Source organism: Macaca nemestrina, chromosome 2 (assembly GCF_043159975.1).
Source record: "Macaca nemestrina isolate mMacNem1 chromosome 2, mMacNem.hap1, whole genome shotgun sequence".
NCBI classification, from domain to species: Eukaryota; Metazoa; Chordata; class Mammalia; order Primates; family Cercopithecidae; genus Macaca; species Macaca nemestrina.
The window spans coordinates 173,481,380-173,506,843 of record NC_092126.1 but is presented as its reverse complement, the minus strand read 5'-3'; the positions used below and the strand labels follow the sequence as shown (position 1 = coordinate 173,506,843).

At 33.0% G+C, this 25,464-nt stretch overlaps 3 long non-coding RNA genes across 6 annotated transcripts in view; 1 reads left to right on the top strand and 2 right to left on the bottom strand.

Moving 5' to 3' along the window:
* Positions 1-25,464, bottom strand: part of LOC105477567 (uncharacterized) — a 577,843-nt gene that overhangs the window by 118,975 nt on the left and 433,404 nt on the right. The window lies entirely within an intron of this gene.
* LOC105477568 (uncharacterized) lies at positions 49-23,478 on the bottom strand. The gene is made up of 2 exons (XR_984795.2): positions 4,319-23,478; positions 49-1,158 (listed from the first exon to the last, which is right to left on the bottom strand). It is a non-coding gene; the product is annotated as an uncharacterized lncRNA (long non-coding RNA).
* LOC105477570 (uncharacterized) overlaps positions 1,370-25,464 on the top strand; it is a 140,868-nt gene continuing 116,773 nt past the window's right edge. Inside the window, exon 1 of the long non-coding RNA XR_003017036.2 lies at positions 1,370-2,073. This is a non-coding gene — a long non-coding RNA (uncharacterized lncRNA). The remainder of the gene's footprint in view (positions 2,074-25,464) is intronic.

The following is a 25,464-nucleotide window of genomic DNA, read 5'->3' as shown; positions in this document are numbered from 1 at the left end:
GTTACGACTTCAAGTTCAGTGGAGCCCTTACTCTGTCTTTTAGCTGAGTTGTTTCTGCTGAAAACCATCACTTGTAAACAAGCAGAGCCTAAGGTAACTGAAATTAGGTAACTGAAAACAAATTGTATGTTTGGTTCACTAGAAGTAAAAGTAGTAGAGGCAATCCTACTTCCACCTCTTGGTCCACACATTCAATCTATAGAGCACAAAATACCATGTATCAGCTGATACTCCAATGCATATGCTGCATCCTGAAAAGCAGTGCTGTAATCTGGAGAGTATAATCCCTAATCTGACGCACTGTCTGAGCCTTTAACAAACCATACCATTGGTCAACTGCTTCTGATTAATAGGTTGTATAAGACTGGTGTATTCCATGGCTGTACACCCATTATGGTTCCTCACTTTTTATAAATGTGTGCAATCTTTGCAGGAATATTATGTGGAATATGATTTTAATAGATCAGCTATGATGTAAACTCATGATTAGTTGTGCTGTTAGTAATGCTAGCAGTTGCACTGTGGACAGGAAAGACAAGCCCATATCCATGGTAAGAGGTAATTCAAGTATGACCCATTCCCTCTAAGAAATGGTCCAATATCATTTAATTGCCACCAAAGAAATGATTGTGTATTTAGGAATGATGCCATATAAATTGTTCAGCATTAGTCTCTAAGGCACATAGTTGGTCATTCGGAGGTGTGATTAACTCATCAGGGATCTGAGTTTAAAGAGAACTAATCATGGTGGTTCATATAAATTTTCTACCTTTGTCTCCAGGGTTGCTCTGTTCACTGAATCAGCACTGAACAGAAATAGATGACTGAAAGGAAATAGACTTATGTCCATAGGATGAGTCATTCTATTAATCTAAAATATTTTTAAAATTTCTTCTGTGGCATAGACTCATTAATAGTCACGCGCTCTCTGGCTTTTCTCATAGATGTGCCCATATACATTTTCTTGAGAGATTTTTGTCCCTAGTCTTCAAATATTGTACCTTCTAGAACCTTGATCAATCAGCAAAAGCCACTCCCTCCTGCTGGGGAGCCTGTGTATACTCATACTTCAAGCCACTTTTCTCCATGTGATAATCAAGTCTTGCTATTGGAAGGCTCTTCCCTTACAATTGTCATTAAGACAAGCACTGAGGAGATCTGTAATGACAGAAATAATATACTCTATTATATGTTATATATAATATGTAATAGCATATAGAATATATAGAGTGTTATGTAATATATAAAATAACATACTTTAATATATTAAAGTATATAATTAAAGTGTATAATTTCTGTCAGTAAAGTTTTTAAAAATTGTATGTATTAGTCAGTAATTAGAACAATACAGTCCACTTACATTTTAACCAGTCCTGATTTTTTTCTTTCTTTGCAAGTTGATCATATGAATATCTTCATAAGATCACAATTTGACTTGAGGAAGAAGCATAGATACAATAGAACTAGGTAACATGAGAATTTGAGCCACCCATATATATAACTTGCTTATGAATTTGGAGCTTATTAGACCCAATTTAAAATGTACCATTTGCACAGTGGTCACTGTGGCTATCTGGTTACATGATCTGATGAATCTTATAATGCCAAGCTCATGGTAGATAACTTTAGTCGCATAGTCATGTAATGTTCCAGGTAAGACACTGACAATGTTGAACTTCATCTGAGCCCTATGCTTCCACAAAATATCAACGATTAAGAAATTTCTCCACTCTCTTGTGTTCTAGGAAATCTGTCATCACAAGGACCACGCTGTTCTTGTGTATTCTAAGATAAGATCAACCTCCACCATTCCAGAATGTCTCAGATAAAAGAACCATCTCTAACTTTGTGGCAAATCCCAAAAGTCTTACACATGACTAATTGGTCTACCTGTGTCTATTTAATCTCAGATCTCTTTCCTTTGAGGCATTCCTTCTTAATGAATGTTTTCCTATTGTAATCTCCTAAATAAAATAATCTCCTAAATTGTATGTTGCTAAATATATAAAATGTCTTTTATAACACTTCTTCTTTTTTAGGGCCCTGTTTTATGCCAGGAGCTTTTTACAAATTGTGAGTACTTCTTTGATGCTTTTCGAAAATATATTATTATTACAATTAAAAAATACTTTTAGGTTACTAGTTGGTTTTGATTAAGAATAATGTCAAATTGCATTCACTAAAATTTTTCTACATCTATTGAGATGTTCATTTTCTACTACTAATGTGATATAAAGTACATGAAAATAGTTTCTATTATTAAAACAACAAAACATAGGAATATATTTAGTTGTGCAGATTAATATTTTGTTATGTTATTTATTTTGCACATTTTATATTTTATGTGCTTGCATTCATGCATCTGCTGGTAAATTTTTAAAAATCTATATATTAGTCAATTTGGGCTGCTATAACAAATTACCATATACAGGGTGGCTTAAGCAGAAATCATTTATTCTTCACTGTTCTGGAGGCTGGAAAGTCCAAGATTAAGGCACTGGTAGATTCTGTGGCAGGTATGAGCACTCTTCCTGTTAACAGACAACTATCTTTTCTCATTGCATGCTCATGAGGCAGAGATAGAAAGACTCATGTCCCTTTCTCTTTTATAAGGGCATTAATCCTGTCATGAGGGCTCCACCCTTCTGACCTAATTGCCTTCAAAGGCCTCTACTTCCTAATATCATTACATTGGGGATTAGGATTTCACCATATGAATTTTGGGATGACACAAACATTCAGTCTATAGCATCTTAACAGAATTCTTTATCAGAAAAACTGTATTAGAGTCATTTTACTAGATTCACAAAATCAATTGTGAAGTGTTCCATACTCTAAGTGCTCTGAAATATTAGTAAGATTTGGAAATTATCAATATTCTGAAATTTTGAAAAAATTAATTAATGAAACTGAATCTTATTTGTATGTTTTATTTGGTAAATACATCTTTAACATAATTACCTTTTAATCATATCATTTGCTATCATATTTTAAGCCAAATAAACATGTATTTTATAAAACAAGATATTTTAGTAAATTAAAAACAATTAGTTTTTAGTGTGTATTTGCATACTATTTTCTTATTAATAACTACATATGTGTGTATGTATATGTATATATTTCTATATATAGATTTAGATATCCCTTTTCTTAGTAGTTATTTCTTTGTATTTTCATCTTTATCTCCAATAATTATGGCTACAAAACACAGTATGAGTATTATGGATCTTACAATGTAATGATCATAATATGACTGACACCTTGGGCAGTGCAGGGAGAGAAAGGAAGAGAGTGTCAAATAAGCGATTTTTAGCAATTCTTTCTTAGGTCTAGATTTTGCATAAAATATTTTGAGTACTTTAAAAATATAAATTAAAATTCGTAATGCTTTTTATAATCCTTATATTAGGGACTTCTAAAGCAATACATATCTGATATTCATAAATTTCTTCAGAGAGAAGAAAAGTTTATCTATTTAAAATCTAACTTCTCTTTCCTGAGTCCTTGCCCTCACTCCCTTTGGGGAAGTATGGGTAGTGCCAAAATTATCTCAGGATGATTGACAATGAAACCATCCATTCCATTGAAAGGTAAAGGCTTTTCTTCTGTAGAGCTGCAGCCTAATATTTTGGACTTGACCAAAAATCCCATGAGATTGCCGCAGTCATATATTCCTTATAAGTGGGACAGCAATGGTGCAACCTAAATTGGTCAACATAAAGATCAGTCTGTCTTTCTCACACTGCTCATTAAGGTTCAAATAACTTGAGTGTCCATTCTCATTCACCGATCATTTTGTTATGGAAAAATATGCACTAGGATACTGACACTGATTTGGGGCTTCGAGGCTGTTTCGTTAGCTTTGATTTTTATTATTTCTATCTTCTATTTTTTGTGATTGTTGTGTATTACTTGTGTATCACAACAGTAAGAAGAGATAGAAAATGAACAAAATACTACTGGAAGTGTATCTGCTAAAATGTTTCCAGGAATTTTATCTGAAAAAAATTGAATTATTGATGATTTTTTCTCTCCTTTGTCAATATTTTCAGTATATCTCGAAATAGTAAAGTAAGAAAAAAGTACATTAAAAAAAAAAAGAGCTGCAAGAAAGCTATCAAGATGGAATGAATGGAATAAAGTTGCTATGGTGGATGGGCAAATAAAAATAATCCCATTTGACTCTTGACACTAACCAGTAGCCTTTCTACTCTGAAAATTTTAAAATTTCCTCTACCCTGGGTTTTTAACTCATGATTTCAAGTGTTAATGCCTTATTTTGGCTTTGAATATTGGTGGTGTTTTCCCTAAGATTTACCTTTTTTATTTGTATTTGCTGTTTAGAGTATCAAGTTCTCAAACTCTGCTCATTTGATGGATGTTCCCCTTTTCCAATTTATTTATCACTGACATTTTACAACCTTCTGAGATAAGGATGAAACTTTCACACTCTCAATTAGCAATTGGGCAATCTTCTTATAAGTAATCCAAAATGCATTATGAACTCTGAGCTAGTGGAAATAAACAGTAGAGTTTAAACCAATATTTAAACTATAAACTGGCAATGTTTACAATAATGAGTCAGAATAAGTAAGAAAAATGGTAAAATCACTGATGTACAACTAGGTATGGCAAACTGCTTCTTTAAATGTGTACTTAAGAAGTGGTTAACTGGGCTGTTTTCATGTACTGCAGAATATGGGTTAATTAAAGCGAAATTAACTGTTTTCTAAAATCAATAAATTATGAAATGATGAGGCAATATGTTGTACTGTCCTCCATGGGCACATTATTGCTTTCCTAGAGATAGCATAATTGCTTTGCTCAATTATTCAAAGAGAAGATTGGAATACCTCTTTTGAAAGGAAACCAAATTAGAACTGTGTCAAACTTCACAGCAACCAGTCCTCAGGGGCTCTTGCACAATAGTCACTCCATGAATTCTTATCGTGTTCCATTTGCAGCAGTCAGGTTAATTCCATTTAGAGATCTTTCAGAAGTAAAAAATTAGTGGTCATGTATTTTCACAATTTTGACTATTAGATTGCCTTGATACATACATGGGGTTAGAAATTATCACCAGATTAGGTCTCTTTCTAAGCATAATTTACGTCTTGTCTTTTATGTGACTTGGGCCAAATATATATACGTATATATACACACACACACACACACACACACATATATACAGATAGATAGATAGATAGATAAATAGATAGATAGATAGATAGATAATTTTTAAGTCAAATGAAGATCTCAGACAAAATCAAGCACTTTTAGGGACTGGAGCTGCTTCCAGATTAACTTTTTCTAGCCTGACTAGTGTAATTGTAATGTAAGAGACAGAGATGAGGCACCCTTTCTAGGTTCTTAGCTGTAGTAAGACTAGCCACGTCTTTGTTTATTTGTTTATTTGTTGTTGTCTTTTGGTTTTTGTTTGTTTTGGTTTTACGCAGGACTTAACTGAAAATAACAAAGGCTTTTTGTGGGATTAAGTGAAGTCTATCCTATAATTATACATTTTAAATAATTATACTTTAAGAGTCACAAAGGGTAAAGAAGGGGTTACCAGTCAGTTTCTATTTCCTCTTCAAGAAGAGCTAATTCCAGGCAGATCAAAATAATTGTTTGGTTTTTTTTTCTAGATTTCTTTTTTTTCCTTTTTTTTTCAGTTTATTGGGGGTATAATTGACTAATGGAAATTATACATTTGAAGTGCACAACTTGATGTTTGATATATGTATATATGTATACTCTGTGAAATGATCAATATAATCAAGCTAATTAACAATTCCAACACCTCATTTAGTTACTTACGTGTGTAATGGGGAGGGATGTTTGTGTGTGTAGAGGTGTGAGAACACTTACAATGTACTCTCCTAGCAAATGTCAAGTGCATAACACTGTATTGTTAACTTTAGTCACCATGCTGTGCATTTTATCTCCAAAACTTATTCATCTGGATAACTGAAACTTTGCACCCTTTGACCAACATCTTCTCATTCTCTATAAGTAATTTTCCAACATGCTCCAAGAATACTAGTTTCTAATTTCAGAGCCTTATTTCTAGACTCAAAATTTTATGTTCTTTTTTTTTTTTTTTTTTTTTTAAGGTAGTCTTTCAGGTCTGAGTAGTCTTCATTTAATTTCTATGGAAGCTTTGGCTTCCTTTCCTTTTATAAACTCAGCAAAAGGGTGGCTTTATCAATGGTGGGAATGGTGCTTCAGTTCTATGTCTCTCTACTACCTGAGTAATAATTATTATAATGTTCTTCCTTGCTTTGGTCATCACTTTGTATTAACTGTGGTGTTAGGATGGTTATTTTAAATTCATACTACGGAGGCAGAATATTTTTTTAATTTAGAATCCCAGCTGAAAGTCTCTTCCCTCATTGGGGAGTATCTTGACTTAAATATCATTCCTCATGGCAGCAACTCAGGGTGTTATTTTCCAGTCATTTCACATCTGTGGTGTTGTGAGACACCGGTCTCTGCTCTTTGCTGAGGAGTAGGGCCTGTTGGCCAAAAATGAGATGAGGAAACCAAAAGCACAGCCAAGTGCAGATGAATAAACAGTCACAGCGCCAACTAGCTCTGAGAAACATTACCTAATGATAAAAACAAGCTGTGAGCAAGCCAAGAGGCAGTTCGAACACAGCAAGCCATCAGCTGCATCTGGGATTGTAGTTATAATAGAGCGTGTTCTTAATAGCTATGGTTAATAGGGACATGGAGAGAATGAATGCAATGCATGCAATGGGGTGGGTAAAAGAATGCCAATCTTATTTGTCCTATTTCTGTGAGTCCTGACTGACGCACTGAGATGGGTTTGAGTAAGCTGTTAAGGGCATCAGAGAACTCAGCCTTAAGGATCTGGGAAAAACAGAAACTAGCAAAGCATGCTGACAGATTAAGTAATAAAAGTTCTTAAAATGTAAGTACTTTTCTGAAGTTCTTCTAGTAGTAGCTCTTCAGTTGTGAGAATCAGAAAGATGTAACTTCAGAAAAAAAAAGATGACTACTATAAAAAAATGAATGCAATTCATAGAATCCAAAGAGATGCAGAAAGGTACAGCTGGATTTCTTGGTATGTTAATTTGGAAACCATGAAACTGGGCTACATTTTTCATCCCTCAGGGCCACATGTTACTTCTCTGCCTTCCAAATTGCACATAAAAGGGTAAAATAAATAACTCTGGGCCTTCTGTCTCTTCCTCCACTGCTTTGCAAAGCCATGTACTCCGTTCCATATTTATTAACTGACATAACATATATGAGCTTATTAGGAAAAACAGGAGTTCTGTTGATTTAAAACTTCTAAAAACGCAAACTAGTTGCACATAAGAATCTTCTGAATGAGAAAGCAGACTCTCCTAGGGTATAGGAAAACTTTAAAATTCACTATAGATAGTCATTTAGAAACCACTATAGTAACTTGTGGGTAATATTTTTTCCTGAATATTTTCAGAGAAATTGTTTAATAATTTTTCATCTTTATACTAAGGGCATGGAAATGCTTCTCTCAGTAGAGATTAAGGGACTGTTAGTTTATGACATTGTTATACTGGGTGATGGTAACAAGGAAGAGAAATAAATGGATGCAGGAAACCTAAATCCTTCATGGCCCTCTTTCATAGGGGGAGAGTTTCTCATGGATGAAAGCCTACTGGAATCAAGTGGTAGAGCAAGCTTTTATAACTTGTGGTGTAAAAGATTATCACTGTTAGGGTCCTATTAACCCATTTATGCCTGAGGTTGCAATTTTTTGAATGTTTGCAATCAGGCCTTGGCGATGACCTTGAGCAGTAGGATATAAATAACTCCCACATGCTTAGCGTTCCTATAATGGAACATTAGGCATAAATAACTAACGAAGGTGTATAATTTAACTGGCTTGTGGTGGTATCTTGTTAATGGTATATATATACACACATATGTGTGTGTGTGTATATATATATTATTTATATATATACGTGTGTGTGTGTGTGTGTGTGTGTGTGTATATATTTTTTTTGAAATGGAGTCTCACTCTGTAGCCTGGGCTGGAGTGCAGTGCTGCGATCTTCGCTCACTGCAACCTCTGCCTCCTGGGTTGAAGTGATTCTCCTGCCTCAGCCTCCTGAGTAGCTGGGGTTACAGGCACCCACCACTACGCCCAGTTAATTTTTTGTATTTTTAGTAGAGATGGGGTTTCACCATGTTGGCCAGGCTGGTCTTGAACTCCTGACCTCATGATCCGCCGCCCCCCGGCCTCCCAAAGTGCTGGTATTACAGGCGTGAGACCGTGTCCGGCCAATGGTATATTTTTAAAGCTACTCTGTAGTTGAGAATCATTGTATTGGAGTTCAAACATATAAAGTTCCTCTAGTATTTTGCAAACTTCAATTTGACTTCATTTTTTGTCATCCACAAAACACCTATTTGGTGAATTACACTCATTTGATTTTTGAAGTGTTCATTCATACATGACTTTTTTATCTTTACCATATTTGGAAGTCCCACAATGAAATAAGTAAAAACGTGAAAACCATGTAATCAATATTTTAATATATCCTTTAGGAAGCCCAATATATTTTATTTCTTAACTGACCCCAACAACTGCACCATTCTCACTTCCCACTTCCTCTCAAAAAAGAGGAGAATATAACTTACATTAATATAGCAAATTGAATTTTTGACCATTTCTTTTACTTGTCTTAATTACCTGTAATTGCAAAAGATTTGGCTGGCAGCTGGAATCTGTTGATAAATGTGCAACGCTACTATCAATATTACCCAAATTTCAATATTGCATGGCTTTTTAAATAAGAGAAATAGTTGTAAAAGTTTTACCTCTTACTGAATATAGATAACTCCAGACTGTCCAGAATTTCTCTCAGAGTTCATGAGATGGGGTGGAATGAATCTACCATTATTATTAACAGCACCTAGAATCGCCATCTACAATTATGAATCAGTAATGCAGAATGGTTAAGAAAGTAAACTCTTACATTGGATATATGTGGCCAACTGCTAGCTCTATCATTTATATTCTCTTGTCCCTAAATGTTTTTATTATCTCTGTATCTCACATTTCTCTCCTATAGAATTAGGATAATGGCAATCATCTCATGCAAAAGATAAATAGTATACAGACATAGTGAGTGCTCAATTAGTTAGTTGTTATTTGATGAATAGTATTGATGTGGGTTTCTTTCATATTCAGGTTAGACCTACGTGAAATACTCTAATGCCTTAATTGAAATACTATCTTCAATGAATCCTTTTTTCTCTTTTTCATGTCAAGGAACATATATTTACACATATATAGCATTTCTATCTATGTGCTTTGCAATTTATTAAGCATATTCAGTGTGTTAAGAGTTGGTAATGTCATCAGAGACTCTGCACCTATTTAACCAAAATCATATAAAAACAAAGACTTCAAATAACATTTGTAGCTTTAATTTTCCTATTTGAAAAGCCCCCACTGCAATATATTGAAGTTATGTAAATAAATTCGGATCAAGAACCCACTGGCACCTGGAAAGGTTTATATCAATGTGTTCAGAATGGTTATGTTGTGGAGAATGTTATGGGTATTTTAAGTTTTCTTCTTTTGTCTTATATTTATATTCTGAATATTCTTAAATAAATTATTTTTAATCAGTAACACATTACCTTCACTTGTCATTGTAATTTTGATTATAATGCCACCTAAATGTTCTCTGTAAAGTGATTAAAAGCACATAATTTTGAAATGTAAAAAGTGTTAACACTTACAGTAAATTTTAAACTATTAGAAAATAGTACATTAATCCAAACAAGAATGCACAACCAGGTAGAATATAATTAATAGAAAATAAAAATATTATATCTAGTTATCTGTTAAAAGCATAGCCTTATAATTTACCATATAATACATAAAGCACTTCCTTACTGCTAATAGAATTCAGTGCAGTATTTATTAACCTCATCCAAAGCTCACTGTCCATCTAAATGAAAGAATTAATAATAAGCTTACATAATCCCTTCTTCTTTGTACACCTAAATGTATTTTTTGAAATTCTATTGAAAAAGTAAAAACTAGCATTTGGGAGCTTAGATTATAGATATTGATATTAATTTGATATATATCAAGTGAATATACTAAGGGCTAATTTAATGTTCAAAGTTTGAAAGGACAATGTCTTATGAGTATGAAAACTTAAAATGCTCAACCAAAGATTTAAAACTAATCTTATGTCTGAGCACAGAATTTAGGGGGAGACATAACACCTAAAAGCTGTCACTAGGCTCTTTTTAGGGCTTCGATTTTATCACATGAAGTGGACATTTGTTCTAAATTAATTGCTTCTTTTCAGTTTTTATTCAATGCCTGTGTATTTTATGTCTCCCTTGCTTTCATGGTTTAAAAATGGTGAAAAGTATAATAGACTACTTTGGATAAGATTCAAACCTTTTGGCAGACTCCTAAGTAACAAGAGCCAGTACTTAATCAAATAGTATATTTTGACCCCCACTTTTTTTTTCAAGTTTTGAATCAATGTTGTTTAATTTAACTGCCCATCCATCTATTGTGTAAATTTTTATTGCCTTTTAAGTGATAATATGTTGTGAAGAAAATACAGCCTATCAGTAATATATATGCTCTTTTCTTAGAGTATTTCGATTTCCAAAATTTATTTCTTCTCATGTCAATATTTTCCATTGTGTCATAGAAAGCAAGCTGTGAAATAGTTTTCTCTTTTTTTATCCACACTATGAATGCTTTTCAAATTTAATCTTTGAGATATTTCTTAATATAAACATTTTATTACAGGTAAGATTTTTTTGTCTGAATATTTATATATATATGTATTATTGGACTATATATACATATATATGAATATGTGTATGTCTTTAAAAAATATGCTAATTTCTATTTTTCACATCTCTAAACCTGATTTTTTACCCAAGAGGCACATTTCCTGTTCTAGATAGAGATATAGTATAGACAGGGTGAGATGAAGCAGAAAAGCTTCACAGATGCTTGTCAGGACTCAAACTCTATGGTATAAAAAAATGTCAGTTGTGGTATTGCAACCCCAAGGACATGAAGTCCACTGTGATTAGTCACATGACTATCTCTTGTAGTATCCTGCTGGGATACTGTTGCCATCGTATTGAAAGGCAATCTAGCAGAGGTCTTCAGATGAAATCTGTACAAAGTCTAATGATGTATTTTTTTCTTACAACAAAATTCATTAACGTGCATCTCCCAAACAAATCTATGCCTACTTTATACTGATTATGAAGTATTACTAATCATTTAATACAATTTAGGAGAGTTATTTTAACACAGACACAATTTTTTCTGTTTATTACATTTATGTTGCCTACTAAAGAATTAATAATGAATTAAATTGGGAGCAGATTGGTTCATTTTAGTGAAAAATGTGAAAGCCCAAGATGTAAGCCTATTTCTAAAGTACTTTATTGAATCCATTTATTTTTCCATGAGGTTAAAAGGACATATATATATAAGTTATTTAGATAATAATAAGCTTCAATATTATTTTCTACTGAGGTTATGTGTAAGTATGCTTATAATTCCTATCAAAAGTTTGGAATTGATAATATTGCTTATAATACTATATACTCTTCAAGTAGAATACATGAGTGAAAAGATAATATATATTTTCTATAAGTGTATTCTCAATATTACTGCACTGTATAAATCAACTATGACAAAGTAAAAGTCACTAAAGCACAGCATCTGAACCAATACAAAACTGCTTTCAACTACTGTGACTGAAAATGATGCACCAACTCATAGATTTCAAAACTTCTTGCCAAAATAAATAGTTTGTGACTGAGCTAGGTCAAATTCACTATCTCCAAATAATTTCTAACAAAAAATACATTCAGAAATTTGATTCTTTGAAAAATTAAAGTTGAAATCCTTTCTTTTATTTAGCAATCGTTTCAATCCTAAATATACTGTTGATCCTAATTAAACCAAGCACACAATATGCAAATAATTCTATATTTAAATGCAATTAATAAACCACCTCATAAACATAAAGCACTCATTATATATATATTTTGAGATGGAGTCTTACTCTGTCACCCAGTCTGGAGTGCAGTGGTGCAATCTCCGCTCACTGCAAACTCAGCCTCCTGGGTTCAAGTGATTCTCCTACCTCAGCCTCCTGAGTAGCTGGGATTATAGGTATGCACCACCATGCCTGGCTAATTTTTGTATTTTCAGTAGAGACGGGGTTTCACCACGTTGGCTAGGCTGGTCTCAAACTCCTAACCTCAGGTGATCTGCCTATCTCGGCTTCCCAAAGTGCTGGGATTACAGGCATAAGCCACCATGGTCAGACAATTTACATATATTTTAAAAATTGGAATTTACCTTTTATAGAGAATTATTTTCAAATTACTACAGCAGAATGTATGAGAATAATATTTGCTAACTATAGTTGTGCATTGTGACAGTCACTGGTGTCTTAGGTGCTTTATGTAATTTAATCTTACCAAGAACACATAGAAAACATTTTAATTTCTGTTTTCTGTGAAGAAATTAAGACTTAGAGAATTTAAAGAACTTGCATGAGGGTATTTAAAAGTTTAGATTCATGATTTGAATTACCGGTCCTTAATACTACCTACCTAAATAACTGATTAAACCCATCTTATGGCCACATTCCCATCTAGAAACTATCTTCTCCTCTAATTCCACTTAAAAAGATAATTTTCCAAAAGAGTTTTTTATAAAGCCTCATTTCCAAATATTTTTAAAATGTTTATTTAAAAAATATAAACAGACAAAGAAATGTGAAACATAATATGAAGGAAAACTAACACATTGCAATACAAGATAATACACATAGTAACACAAATACTGATTAACAACACCACCAAACTCAAAGGACAAAACATTGCAAATGGAAATAAGGCTCCGTATAAATGTGTCCTTGATCACAGTACACTTATTCCAGAGATACCTGGACTGCTAAATGTGGTGTTCGATAGCCGGTATGCTCTTACGGTATTTCTACATTATGCTGCTTTTTTTTCTCTGGGGAGTAGACACAAGATAGAGTTAGAAGGAAGTATAATAGTCAAATAGGGTTAGCACTTGTGAAACATAAAGAGAGATAGCATGAAAAGGTCAATTATTACAACATTGCATTTTCTTCAGAATTACCTTGGCGATCCATATTTGATATTTATATGTCTTCTTTGGTAAAATGTCTATTCAGATGTCTTGCACTTTTTAAACTGAGATTTCACTTTCTTATTGTTAGCTTCAGGTGTTCTTTCTTAGATATTTTGAATGTAACGCCTGTATTAGTCCATTCTCACACTGCTTTAAAGACATAATTGAGACTGGGTAATTTACAAAGAAAATAGGTTTAACTGACTCACAGTTCCACAGGCTGTGCAGGAAGTATGGCTAGGTAGACTTCAGGAAACTTGCAATGATAGTGGAAGGGTAAAGGAGAAGAAAGCACCTTCTTCAGATGGCAGAACAGGAGAGAAAGAGTGAAAGAAGAAGCACTACACGCTTGTAAGCAACTAGATCTCATGAGAACTCATTCACTATCAGAACAGCAAGGGGGAAGTATGCCCCCATGATTTGAGCACCTCCCACCAGGCCCCTCCCCTGACACATGGGGATTACAATTCAACATGAGATTTGGATGAGAACACTGAGCCAAACCATATCATTTCATCACTGGCCCCTCTCTTACCTCCTGTCCTTCTCATATTCATGCCTTCCCAACAGTCCCCCAAAGTCTTAACTCATTCCAGTATTTACTCAAAAGCACAAGTGCAAAGTCTCATCTGAGACAAGGCAAGTCATTTCTGCCTATGAGCCTGTAAAATGAAAAACAAGTTAGTTGCTTCCAATATACAATGCAGGCACAGGAATATTGGGTAAATATTCCTATTCCAACAAGGAGAAATTGGCCAAAACAAAGGGGCTAGACACCCTATGCAAGTCCAAAACTCAGAAGGGCATTAAATCTTAAAGCTCCCAAATAAGTACCTTTATCTCTATGTCTCACAACCAGGGCATGCTGATGCAAAGGGTGAGTTTCCACAGCCTTGGCAAACACCATCCCTGTGGCTTTTCAGGGTACAGCCTGCTCCCAGATGCTTTCATGGACTGGCATTGAGTGTCTGAGGCTTTTCCAGGTGCACAGTGCAAGCTTTCAGTGGATTTACCATTCTCGTGTCTGGAGGATGGTGACCCTCTTTTCACAGCTCCACTGGGCCATGGCCCCAGTGGGGACTCTGTATTTGGGCTTCAAGCCCTGGCAGAGGTTCTCCATGAGGGCTCCACCCCTGCAGCACACTTCTGCCTGGAAATCCAGGCATGTCCATACATTTTCTCAAATCTAGGTGGAGGCTCCCAAACCTCAATTCTTGACTTCTGTGCACTTGCAGGCCCAAAACCACATGGAAGCTGCCAAGGCTTGGGACTTGCATTGTCTGAAGCAACCGCCTGCACTGTACCTTGGCCCCTTTTAGCCACAGCTAAAGCTGGATAAGCTGAGATGAAGGGTGCCATGCCCCAAGGCTGCACATAGCAGCAGGTCTCTGGGCATGGCCCACAAAACCATTTTTCCCTCCTAGGCCTCCAGGTCTGTGATGGGAGGGGCTACTGTTAAGGTCTTCTAGAATGCCCTGGAGACATTTTCCCCATGGTCTTGTCTATTAACATTTGGCTCCACTTTACTTATGCACATTTCTGAAGGCAGTTTGAATTTCTCCCCAGAAAATGGGGTTTTCTTTACTACCACATTGTCAGGCTGTAATTTTCCAAAGTTTTACACTCTGCTTGCCTTTTAAATATAAGTTTCAATTTCAGACCATCTCTTTATGAACACATATGACTGTATGCTGCTGGGAGCTGCCAGGCTACATCTTAAAAACTTTGCTGCTTAGAAATTTCTTATACCAGATACCTAGAATCATCTCTCTCAAGTTCAAAGTTCCACAGACCCCTAGAGCAGAGGCACAATGCCATCAGTCTCTTTGCTAAAGTATAGCAAGAGTGATCTTTGCTCCAGTTCCCAATGAGTTCCTCATCTCCATCTGAGACCACCTCACCCTGGACTTCACTATCCTGTTTGTTGAATATCTGTTTGAATTGAATCTATTTGTTCTGTTTCATTGATCTATGCGTCTATCTTTTGCCATTACATGCTTGTCTTAGATACTTAACTTTATAGTAAGTCTTAAAATATGGTAGTGCCAGTCCTCTCCAACTTCTATTTTACAGTGTCCATATATATAGTGTCCATATCACTATTAGCACTTTGGTCACAACCATTCATTCTATGAAATTCCAAACTTTCCCACACCTTCCTCTCTTCTTCTGAGCCCTCTAAATTGTTCCAACTTCTGCCCATTACCCAGTTCCAAAGTTCATTCCACATTTTCCAGTATCTTTATGGCAATGTCTCATTTCTGGTATCAATTTTCTGTATTAGCCCATTCTCACACTGCTATAAAGACACACCTAGGACTACACAATTTATGAAGAAAAGAGGCTTAATTGGCTCACAGTTCTTCACCATTGTACAGGAAGCATGGCTGGGGAGGCCTCAGAAAAATTACAATCATGGTGGAAAGGCCAAGGTGAAGCAAGCACCTTCTTGACATGTCAGAACAGGAGAGTGAACAGGGAAGTGTTGCACACTTAAACAATCAGATGTTGTGGTTCTCATTCACTATCAGGAGAACAGCAAGGGGGAAATCCATTCCCATAAGTGATTCATTTATCACTAGACCCCTCCTCCAACACGTGGGGATTACAATTTGACATGAGATTTGGGTAGAGACACAGAGCTGAACAACATCAAATCCCTTATCAGATACATGTTCTGCAAGGACTTTCTTCCAGTCTACAGCTTGTCTTTTCATTCTCTCCATCGTGCTTTTTGTAGTACATAAGTTTATACTTTTAATAAAGTCTAATATATCAATTTTTCTTTCATGGATAAAAATTTTGGTGTTGTATCTAAAGACTCCATGAAAAATTCAAGGTTACCTAGATTTTTACTGTATTGTTTCTACACGTTTCCATCCAGTTTGAGCTAATTTTTCTGAAAGGTGTGAGGTAGAAGTCTAGGGTCATGCTTTTGTACACAGATGTCCAATGACTCCAGCAACATTTTTTGAAAGATTATATTTTTTCCATAGAGTTGCCTTGCTCATATGTCAAAGATTGACTGGCTATATGTGTCAAAATCTATTTGTTATGTTTCATTGATCTATGTGTCTATGTTTTGGCATTACCATGCTTGTCTTAGATATTTAACTTTATAGTAACTCTTAAAATATGGTAATATCAGTCCTCTCCAACTTTTATTTTACATCAGTATTGTGTTGGCTATACTATGTCTTTTTCCTTTCCGTATTAACTTTACAATGACTTTGTCAATATCCCCAATATGACTTGATCTATTATTGGTAGGGGTTGTGTTGTATCTGTAGATCAAGATGGAAAGCATTGACATATTAACAAATTGTTTTTACCAATATATGAACATGGAATATCTTTATTTTTATTTAGATTTTCTTTATTTTGTTTCATCAGAGTTTTATAGTTTTTATACACTTTTTTAGATGTATAACTAGATAAATCATTGTAAGTGCTATGTTACTTAAAATCTTAAATTTAAATAATCTATTGCTGGTATATATGGCAAAAATGACTTTGTTATATTAATGTTTTATTTGTGAGTTTGATAAACTCATTTATTAGTTCTAGGTGGGTTGTTTCGGGATTTTGGAGGGTCAGTTTTGGGGAATTTTTATATATATAATAATTCTTTTGCAAACACAGGCAGTTTTGTCTTCCTTCCCAATCTTCCTACCTTTATTTTACTTTCTTATCTTATTGCATTAACTAGAACTTCCAGTAGGATATAAATTAGGAGTGGTGAAAGAGGACATCTTAACTTTGTTTCCAGTCTTATGGGAAACCACCCAGTATCTCATCACAAAGTATCATATTATCTCTAGGCTTTGCAGATGCTTTTTAGAAAATGATGAATACTTTTTCTATTATTAATTTGCCAAAAATTTTTACTGTGGTTGATGTTGGATATAGTCAAATCTTTTTCTTCCTTAATTATATGAGCATATAATCTTGGTTCTTTAGCATGTTGTTGTGGTGAGCCACATTAATTTTCAAATGTTGAATTAGTCTTGCATTCCTGGAATAAAGCTCAGTTTGTCATAAGGTGTAATTCTTTTTATACATTGTTACATACAAGGTACTAAGATTTTCTTGAGGATATATATGTATATGCATATATATTCCTGAAAGATATTGATATGTCGTTTTCTCTAATTGTGTTGTCTTTATTTAGTTTTGGTATTAAGACATGTCGTTTTCTCTAATTGTGTTGTCTTTATTTAGTTTTGGTATTAAGACAATGCTGACCTCACTGAATGAGATAGGAAATATTCCTCTACTTATATTCTCTGAAAGTGATTTGGGGAATTTATATCACTTCCTATTTATACATTTGATAGAAGTTACCAGTAAAAATATATAGGCCCATGCTCTATATTTTATAATATTTTAAATTATTGATTCAATTTATTTAATAACTATTGTCCTATTGAGATTATCTATTTCTCTGATGGGAGTTTTGGTAGAGTGGTTGAAGAAATTGATTCATCTATGTTATGATATTTATGATATTTGTGGGATAGAGTTGTTCACAGTATTCCTTATTGTCTTTTAATATCATGAAATCAGTAGTAATGACCACTCTTTCATTTCTAATATTTGTAATTTGTGTCTTCTCACTTTTGTTTGGTTAGCCTGGCTAAAGTTTTATCAATTTAATTTCAAAAATACCTCAAAACAATTTATCAATACATTTCAAAAACCTAGTTATGTTTCATTGTTTTTCTCTATTGATTTCCTGTTTTTAATTTTATTGTTTTCTGTTCTAATTATTTCTTCTGTGTTTCTTCTACTTGCTTTAGGATTACATTGTCTTCTTTAGTGTCCTTAGAAGGAAGCTGTTATTGATTTTAGGGATTTTGCTTTTTCTCATATGTGTATTTAATATCATAAGTATTTCTTTAAGCATGACTTTCACTCTTCTAACACATTTTAATAATTTCTATTAATTTTTACTTAGTACAATTTTTAAAAATTTATTTGAGAGATCTGTGACCCATTTTTATATAAAGTATGTTGTTTTATCCTCAAATATTTGGGAATATTCCAACTATCATTCCTTTACTGATTTCTAGCTTAATTCCACTGTGGCCTGAGAGCATACTTAGTATGATTTCTATTATTTTAAATTTGTTAAAGTGTGTTTCATGACTCAGAATGTAATTTATCTGCGTGAATTTCCACATGAGACAGTGAAGAATGTGTATTCTGTTATTGCTTTATGGAGTACCTTATAAATGTCAATTACATCAAGTCGATTGATAGTGTTCTTCAGGTAGCTTTATCCTTACTGATTTTCTACATCCTTGATCTATCAGTTGCTGAAAGAGGAATGTTAAAGTCTTCAACTGCAATAGTAAATTTTTCTACATCAGTGTTCAATTCTATCAATTTTTGTCTTTTGACGACCCTAAGAACTCTTCCTTATATAGAGTTCGTGTCTTGCAGTTCTTCCAGCTATAATCCATTTTTATTATACTTTATACGATGGTAAGTATTAGGTAGTGAAGGAAAGTGCTCTACAATCTTATGATTAAATCTCAGTCCTTTAGTATGCTTGTGTCGCTGGGCTATGTTTCTCAAAACAGGTTTTTTTTTTTTTTTGCTGTTGTTTGTTTGTTTGTCTGTTTTAACTCTCCCCTCCTCCACCACCACCACACATACCCTTAAGTGAGATAAGAAGGCTAGAAGGGGCTAGAGTTGGGTAAATTGCCTTTTCTGCTGGGTGGCATAAGGCTCTGGAAAAGAAGGGGATTGTTCTTAGCTATGCATTTTGAGAACCTTGTGTGTTTCCTGAATGTAAAACCCACAAGAATGTGGGGGTTCCCCTAAGATTATGACTCTCAGGGGTTTCTCACTCTCAAGAATGTCCACACTCAGTCTCCACCAACTTGTCTATATTATTATTAAAACATTTCTAACAATTCTGCCTCTAGCAGCATCCTCTCTAGGCAAGTGGATCCCAACTGTATTTCTGTGTATTTGCCTGTATCTCCAGATTTCAGCGTGGTGATTTGCCCTGTAACCTCAGTTCTCTGATAGGCCCAAGAACTGTTAATTTTACATTTATTCATTTCTTCTCTTTTGGTAAAAAATGAAGTAATGACTTCCAACCTTTTTACATGTCATGGCTGAAACCAGAACTCTGTTTGTTTGTTTAGTGTTCATCATATATGCTAAATATACTTATTAGTTTATACCTGTTTCATGTTTATTTTTTCAAGAGACTTTACTGTTTAGAGCAGTTTTATGTTCACAGCAGAATTTAGCAGAAATTAGAGAGATTTCCTGTATATCCCCTACCCAACACATGCATAGCCTCCACCATTATCAATATCCCTTACCAGAGTGGTACATTTGTTACAACTGATGAGCCTGTGTTGACATGTCATTGTCACCCAGCTTCTATAGTTTCTATCAGAGTTCACTCGCTCGTCGTGTGATATAAGTTTCTGAATGTTAGTATACATGGTACATTGTTTTTATTTCCAATTGTTCATTACTAGTATATAGAAATAAAGTTGATTATAAAGACCTTAGGAAAAATTTAAAAAATGTGGATATAGCTGACCCACAAAGAAGTTTTTAGAAAATATATGTCTATCAATATATATCTATAGATATGTACATAAAGAGAAGGGGATTCTCAGAATAAATAACACCTTATAGATTATCTAATTTAATCTTTACAACTTTGTGAGGAGAGTATAATTATGGCTATGATTATAATTATTATATTCACATTTTGTAGATGATGAGACTATTGCAAAAACATTAAGTAATGACTAGGTAGTTACAGATAACAGACATGCATTCATAGTTTCAAATCTCATACTTAATATTTGTTAGGTTTGAAGGGTTGACCAAACATTGAAGCATTCCAACCACAGCTTGGATTTACAGTAATAAAAAATATAAGCCTGGAAAAGATGCATGGCCTGATTCTCTTAGGGTTTAGAATGCCTGAGTAAGAAATTTGTACTTTATTAAATCCAAACTTGGATCCAATGAAACACGTTAAAAATGAAAGTGACTTAAAGTGTCTCTGTAGCAAGACTGATCTGACAAGAGTACATGATAAATGAGGACATTGACACAAGACAGACAAGAGTATAGTTAGTGAAATATTGCAGGCCTCATTGGAATGTAGCTTTTGATATGCTATCAGTATGTGGAACCCACTGGGATAGAACAATATTTTAGAAAGGATTATAGATTTATATGAAGCAAAATCTCTGTAAGTATATAAATAGATATTAAAGTGTTATGAACCACAAGTTTCCATTCTCTAGAACACATAATCATTTCCAAGTAGTAACAGAAGAAATGTTTCCCCAAAGTAATTTAGAGATTAATTAACAGCTTTATAGAGACTTGAGTTTCGTTTTCATCGTTATAAATATCTGGTATTGGTCAAGGTTATTTAGAAGTTACACAGATAAATATTGGTTGTCTGCAAGTACAATTGGATATTCTTAATCTTAGCATATCTCATTATCTTAATTTTTAAATAATTGGCCTTAAATATCCATTGTAAAGAGTATTAGCAAATATGCTTTAATGATTTTATTATTATCTACTATATAGGAAATTACTTGCAATGATAGATTCTGAGCATACTAATAAACTACTCCAGAGGTCACAAAACAGAAAGTCAGTTTATTATAGAACAAATCATAGTTTATTAAAAATATTTAAAATACGAAGTAAGAGGCAAAGGAGGGAGGTGGGACAGGTTAACATGCTTCAGAGAGATTGTGAGTGAGAAAAAATACCTGAAACATAAGTTCTGGGATACACAACATACAAACGTCCTGTCTCTTTTTCTCTCCTCCACCATCCTCTTCCTTTCTAATGATATAATTTTGAGAATAAAAGCCCAAGTATGTTCAAAGGACTCATAGACAAAAGTTACTAGGGGCAAAGATATCCATTTGTCTATCAGATATGCAGAGGTAAGTAACTTGCCAATTAGTTAAACGAATAGTCATGGTTTTATGTACCTTCCTTGGGCAGGACATATCTGGGACTGTCATAGGACAATGCTAGGTATTACCATTGGGTGATTTATATAGGGATGAGGTGGCTTTTAGCCTATAGGATGCATTCTCAATATATGACCTTTCTTTTTTGATCTTCGTGTAGCACTTCTGTTTTTTCAGCATACATTGAAATTATTCTTTCCATCTTTAGCATGTTCTGTAGTCTATTAATTATTTACTATTTATTTATATTTAGCTCAGCTTATGAATTCTGCCTGTATGTCATGTGTTAATTATTTATTTATTATCTTCTATTCCAACATACCCTATGAGTTTTGCCTATATCTCATAGTCTACCAGCTTACTTATTATCTTTGCTAATTACTTTTTATGAGATACACTCATGTTGTTTTCTTGTCCTCTACAGCAGAAGTAAGTATTTTCCAATGATAAAGCAAACTCATTACAATATCATATACTACTGTTAGTATAGCACCAATTTTAAGAATGAGTTTTCTCAGGATATACAACTGCTAAAATATGTAAGCACCTGGACCATTTGTTTACAACAAGTACCATCTAGCTTTAAAATTTCAGTCTGATTAAGCGCTACTTTGGACAAAGAGCTTATATCATCTTTTTTATTAGCAAAAAATAGTTATTGATTTCAGTTGTCAACTCTTTAAAAATATAATGCATATTCTATGTTACCTGCAATATTTTATCTTTAGAATTTAAGATTGGACAGTAAAAACAGTTGGTCCATTGGCCAGTACAAAACAAAATTCACCAGTCTGAAGCCTAAGGTCTGAGAGGCTGTAATATAAAAAAGGCTACAAAGTAGCTTTTCTATTCACTTTGACATATGCAGGCATATTTTACACACTGAGTCTACAGGTTCACTCACCCTTGTTTCTGTATTATCTTTTCATAATGTCTTATTCTCTTGATATTTTCAACACAATAAAAGAATTATTGACAACATAGAACTGTGTATCCACTTGAAACTTTTGGAATGATGGCAAAATACAGATTTAAAAAATTTGGGGATATCACTTCCAAAGACAGAGAAGAATTAAAAGATAAGAGTTCAAAAAATATATATATATATAAGAAAGAAATGAAGAAACAAAAGAAGAAAAAGAAGCTAGGTCTGCAACATGAGAAGGTATAATGAGCAACAACAACTAAAATGTGTAAAAAACACATGGATTAATGTAAACAATAAGAATAATGGTAAACGTTTGCAGTCAAAACTGTTGGCACACAAATGTGAAGGAACCATATCGTACAGGCAGAGAAATTTAAAAATATGTTGAAAATATAAATAATAAAAATTCCACATATCACATTTGTTGGCTAGACACATAGCTGTGCTTAGATTGAAATTATAGCTGTTGATGCTCATATTAAAAAATAAAAGAAAATCCTAAAGTTTATTACATATTGTAACACCTTAGGAAGCTGAGAGAGAGAGAGAGAGTAAAAAAAAGTATGAGTATGAAAAGAGGAAATAATAAATATTAAAGGAGAAGCCAGGAGAATAGAAAACAAACAAATAATAGAGAAAATTAACACCCAAAATTTGATTTTTGAAAAGTTAGAAAAAAAGGACAACCATTAGACAGCCAGCCAGAGAGCCAGAGAACATGAATTACCAATATCAGAAATGATAGAGGGAGTATTAATACAGATTCTATAGACATACCATGAACAAATTTGACAACTCAAATAAATGAACAAATTTCTTGAAAAATTTAAATAATCAAGACTTGACATGATATAAACCGAAAAATCAGAATAATATGTCTATTATAACAAAAACTTCACACACACACATGCACATGCACGCACACACACAGAGAAAGAGAAAGAGAGAGAGAGAGAGAGAGAGAGAGAGAGAGAGAGAGAATTTAAGACCAGATAGGTATTCTGGTGAATTATGTAAAATATTCAAGAAAGAAATATTACTAATACTTCACCAGTTTTTTTCAGCATGTAGAATAATTTTACTGGGCTTGAATAACCCTAACACCAAAACCTATGAATTTCATTAAAATATTATGAAGATACTGTGGAGTGCTGCTAATGTTAAAGTCTTTAAAATGTCTCAAGAGTAAACATATTGGTTAAATTAAGATGTGAGTAAGTAAATAGTCACATTAACATTTAAGTGTTAACAGAAAAAAGGGATGAAAACACCACCTAAGCTAATAAAGAGGTAACAATGGAGTGATTTTTAGAAAAAAACAAAAAAGCAGAAAAGAAGAAAAAAATGAATAAAAACAAATAATTCAAGAAGATTGAATTTAAAAAAACAGATTGATGGATAAATAGATAATAGATAGGCAGGCATAAAGTAGAAAAACAGAAGATACGAATTAACATACAGAAACAAATCTAAGTTTATTAATTATCATAGTGAATAAAAATAGACAAATTCACCAATTAGGAGACTAATCAGCATCAGACTCAATTATAACATTTAATAATATGAAGTATATAAGAAATATACCTACACTTAAGGTAAATAAAGTTTTAAAATAAAAGATTAGAAAAAAGACCAAGAAGACAAGTTTTTAAAATGTGACTAAGATAAAAAAATAATTGTTTCTGGTATCCTTTTTAAAATTAATTACTATGGGTATTAAATAGTCATATATTTATGATTAAACATGTTATATGTGTATCACCAAACATGTGATGTTTTGATGTAGGCATACAATGTATAATGATCAAATCAGGGTAATTGGGGTATCCATCCCCTAAAGCATTTATAATTTCTTTGTGTTAGGAACATTCCAATTCCATAGTTTATTTTATGATATAAAATATTTTTAAATAAGGATGCTACCAAATAGTAGATCTTATTTCTTCTACCTAACTATATTTTTGTACCCGTTAATCATGCCCACTTTGTCCCCCACCAACCATGCTACACTTCCCAGCCGTCATTCTACTTTTTATCTCCATGAATTTAATTTGTTTAATTATTGGCTCCCGTATGACTGTGAACATGTGTCCTTCTGTGCTTGGCTAATTTCCCATAACATAATGTCTTCCAGTTCCATGCATGTTGTTGTATATGACAGAATTTCATTCTTTTTATGGCTGAATAATATCCCGTATTAGAAAATAACAAGTCAAAAGGCATTGATAGAAATACTTAATTTTCTGTTTATGGAAAAAATAGTTTTATTTACTAGGAAGAGCTATACATTTTCTAAAGTCACACATACTTCATAACAAAGATAAATTGAAATAGCTACAAGGAGAAATCAATAAATCCCCTAAAACTGTGAGATTGCAATTCATCTCTCTGATAGTTGAAATAGACAAAAAGTCAGTATGGATCTATACTATTTTAGCAGTATAAATAGCAAAGTTGTCTAATAATATATATATACACTTATTAGAAAACTTTGTTATTTATATTGTTAAAATATGTTTTACATATATAAATAAATAATATTTAATATTTATATATAAATATATTTTATATATAATACCACAGCAAACACAAACACACATTCTTTTCAAAACAAGCCCACAAAGAAGATATTAGTGATATTTAGATAATTAAATCCTAGTGTACTCTAACTACAATGAAATTAACTTATAAATCAATAACATAGTAATAAGAGAAAAAATACAATTCCAGCAAAATATGCTATTAGAACATTTAACAAAATCACCTAAAAAGCTCAAATGTAAAAAAAAAAATCATAATGGAAATTTTAAATGCTAATATTTAATGATAACAAAAATACTAAATCTAAATTTGTGTACACAATTAAAATTTTCTACTTCAAAGCAATTTAGAGTATTAAAATTTTAAACTAGAGAAGAAGAAAATGAGCTAGCTGTGTGATGTATGAAGTCAGCAAAATATAAACAAAATAAATATAATGAAACATTAGGTTATGAAATAATAAAGATGAGTTAATATTATTGACATATACAAAACAGAAGATACTTTAGAAAAACCAACAAAGTGTATACTTTTGAAAATGAAAACCAAGATCTGGCAAAATTTATCAAGACTGAAAAAATAAGACAGGGAGAGAGAGAGAAGACATGATTAAATAATAGTAGGAGTGAAAAAATGGAATAAGACTAAATGTGTAAAAGAGTAAAAAGATAAGGAAAATTAAGTATTACATTATGCCAGTAATTTAAAACTGTATAAAAATAGTCACTTTTTAAGAAAAATACAAAGAATCAATAGAGAAATCTCTTTGGCTTTCTTAACTTTATTATACAGAATTCATCAATAGATGAATGTATTCCCACAAT